The following is a 4,172-nucleotide window of genomic DNA, read 5'->3' on the forward strand; positions in this document are numbered from 1 at the left end:
TTCTAATCAAATCTATAAGTATTCCCTGCTATTAATTAACGCTTTCCTTCTTTGTACGCATACAGGCAGAAAAAGAATCGACTGAAATAATTAATACGGATTAAAAGTATTTAGATGAACCAAAAAATTTTTGAAGTTGAAAAAGTTCGGAAGAGTTTAAAGATTTTTAAAGTATAATGAAACTGCTGTACAGTGTATTATAAAAATAACGTCATTTTGATATTTCTATAAAATTGAAGAATGCAGAATTTCAAAACACGTTTAATATTAAAACTCTGACATCCAGCGACATTCTGTCGCTATTATATTGGATTATATTATATTTCTTTGCAGTATGTATAAACTCGATGAAAAGTCGTCGTACACTAAATTAATTGGATTTACAAGAACACTTTGCACATCAATTATATCTTAAAAATCAGAGATAAGAATGTGAAACTTCAACTTTGACATTTTCGAAAAGTTACACCGTTCCAAAAGGAACGCCATCAGGATCTTTACACACTGTCAATCTGAACAAAGTGAGAAACGTTTTGCAGGATTTGTAGGTCGCTGGCCGCGAGTTCATCGCCTGGAACTTTGGCGCAAATTCAGATTCACTTGTCGCCATTATCCCGCGGTATAAATACCGCTCTGTTCCTTGAAACCTGCTCTATTAAATTCACGTGTTCACCACGGAGGAGCAAGGTGAGAAACGCTTTGAAATATTCCTGTGTATCGATCTTAACAAATCTTGCATAGTATCAGCCAGATTGAACATAGATATCAGATTCTTAATCAAATCGTATTTTATAAGACATTTTTCCTTTAAGAAATTACTCTTACCGTCAAGTTTCTCAAGAAATTTTTCAAATTATACTAAAGAAAATTTGCCAAGAAATTCAGAGAGAAAATTGTTAAAATTATACAAAAGAGAATTTCTCAAGAAAAAAAAAAAATAATTGTTCTCATAAAATTTCTCAAGAAATCCGAAAAGAGAATTTTTTAAATTGCACAAAATTTAATATTTCCTTAAAATTCCAAATTAAGACCTACCTCACATAATTACGTTTTTGGTCAGAGATTTTACTTCTATACTGATATTTACCGAATGACCGAAACCAACCAAGGACCTTCGAACACTTTTCGTAATTTTTGTTTTGCTTAGATGACGTCTGTTCGGATTCACCATGGTTATAGATGCGATCGAATTGAAATTTACGCACTTTCAGACCATGACCCACCTTGCTGGATCATTTGCAATCGATTCTGTTTCACGAATCGAATGGCCGCGCGACCTTCGACGTGCCTCGTCCTGTGAGTTACAATATTTTAACGCGCGCAAACGTGTAGAGACTAAACAGGCAGTCCTTTTGCTTTCAAAATAAAATGAAATACAATTTTTCGTATGTCACGTGCTACTTAAGAAACGCGCTATTTTGAATATTAATTGAGCCGCTCATTTTTCAAATCGGTTAACTCCGCGAAACAAACAGCAGAGAAAATCGATGAAATTGTACAGGTCAAATATAAATATTAATACTTCTTATACCGTTGCATAAGCGTTTCAATTACATTGTTACAACGATTTACTTTAGAGTATGGAGTAAATCACATTTGGCTTGCGAAATAAATTATTTATTATTCAACGGCGTTAAAAATTTTTTTCATTGATGTTAAATCTAATTACTAAGGAAGCTTATTTTAAATATAAAAAGATAAGGATCAATCAAGTGCTTTGGCACTTAAATTAAGAAAATGCAAATTTTGGAAATTTATTATCATTTTTTTAACGTAAAGATGTTACTTCTTTGCAAGAAATTCGGGTGCCTTTTCACAAAAATCTTCAATGTTTATCGAGAAGAAATTAGACACAGTTTTAATGTCCGATATAATCTCCTTTATTTTATTTTACATTTATCCAGTAATTGATGAATTTTCTCTCGGAAATTTTGAGTCGATAAGATTTTGTGAAGAAAGGCACCGAATTAATTTGTACACCTAATATAAAAAAGAAGAGATCAAGGCTTAACTCGAGTAAAGGTTGTGTACTTGTAGTGCTACTAATTCTGTCTGTAATTAACATTGCAGAATGTCTGCATTTAAATGACAAAAAAATATGAAAAGTTTGTTTTATTCGCTCTTCTGAATTCTGTAGAAATTCTGAAGAAAGATTTACCTGACTTTCTTCTGAAATATATTCACATTTTTAACGTATTACACGTATTATTCGGAGTTTAAAATTAAACTTGCTAATAAGGCTTGATATAGTGAGCATTTAATTTAATTTATATCTTGTATGTAGCAATAAATTAAAAGAATTTGTCGACTTTTGTCGTCGTATCTCGAGGCAAACAATTGTACGTATCTGAAGATAAAACAGGTTGTTCATGATCACTCTAAGGACAGTTCCCAATTTTGTCGATTTTCAATTTACGATTGCCCTCGCATTTCTGCAATTAACGCGTTCGTTTGCTATTTTGAATCGAGCAATTAGCTTACGTTTACGGTAGAAAGGTTGCATAGCAGTTTCAGGCAACCTCAACCCTGATTCGTCGGCGTCCTTTCTTTCCTAAGTATCTACATAACTTCACCGAATGTCTCAATTCGTTTGTTAGAAAAACATCTCGCAATCGGACAGTATGATAACGTCGGTTTTCTTTTTTTTTAACAACGTCGAATACTCTTTGCTATTCTATGTCACGAATGCAATTGATCGAGTAATAATGTTTCAATCGTTTCGCGTAAATCGTGAGATTTATATTCGTATTACGAATTTGTCATTTTTGAGAATACTTGTAAGATGTGTTATATAAAATTCTTGTTCTTTGTAAAAAAAAAAAAAAATATTATATGAAATTTTCATTCTTCGTCAAAAAAAAGTATATGAATTCCGTATTCTTCGTCAAAATTGTTACATGAAATTCGTATTCTTCGTAAAAATTATTATACGAAATTCTCGTTCTTCGTAGAAAAATATTACATGAAATTCTTATACTTCCAATTTCTGTTCTTCTTAAAATTTATTTATTCGTGAAAATTATTTTACAAGTATACCAGGGTACAATTAATTATTAATCTTGATTTCGCGCAATTGGTAAGTAAATTTGTAAGAGCATAGGATGATTGATTTGTGACTTTCATAATATAACAATTCTAATTTTAATATTTTATCGCATAGGTAACCGTTTTTTTTTTATTATTATTCAACTAAACTTTCGTAGAACGCGAGTGAAAAATTGAAAGAATCAAAAGAAAAAACGCGAATTCGTATCTTTTTCGATTCTAGAATATAAGAAAATTTGAATAAAATACGCGACGAGAATTGGGGAGAAGCATAAGTTAAACGCGTAAAAATATTCAATAATAAACGAACTAGAAATGAAGCTGTTATTTCAATACGCGATGCACTGACTCTAGTATTTACTAAAATTCAAAAATTCTCGTATAAATTCCGAAAATAGATTATTAATTACGGTAAACTACTGAGACGGTTTAATTAAGGGTGGGCATGGTGCTGCTTTAGTTTGAAATGATTTATAAACACATAATTAACAGAGGAAAAACCGTGAAACGGCAAAACGTCTACATTCTAATTGTTATAACATGTAAACAAAACTTTAAATTTAGTGTAAACAGAAAAAATATATAATACAATTTATTTCACGGTATTGCAACAAATAAACGTTGAATAAATATTTAATTCGTATAAAAACAATTATTTAACGTAATAATTTTACCTTCACTATGGCTATTTTTAATCTACGACCACAGGTCAACCTGATATCTAATCCTTACGAACTTTAAATTCAGTCTAAACTGAGAAAATATATAATACAATTTATTTCACGGTATTGCAACAAACAAACGTTGAATAGATTCTTAATTCGTATAGAAACATTTATTTAAAATAATAATTTCACCTTCACTATGGCTATTTTAAATTTACGACCAAGGGTCAACCTGATTTTTAATCCTCCGAACTTGATTTCACAACGAGAAAGTAATAAGATCGTTGAAACGTACTTATTTGTCAAAGAAACTTGCAAAAATGTATAAATAATAATATGTAATGTTTTAACAAATTTTTGGAAGTATAAATTAATAATAAAATTGTGAAAATTAATAAATTATACGTTATTATAACATTAATAGAATTATGACTAAACCGAAGTTCGAAGTCGAGTATTTAA

This window comes from Habropoda laboriosa, unplaced genomic scaffold, assembly GCF_001263275.1.
Source record: "Habropoda laboriosa isolate 0110345459 unplaced genomic scaffold, ASM126327v1 scaffold147, whole genome shotgun sequence".
In the NCBI taxonomy this organism is placed as follows: domain Eukaryota; kingdom Metazoa; phylum Arthropoda; class Insecta; order Hymenoptera; family Apidae; genus Habropoda; species Habropoda laboriosa.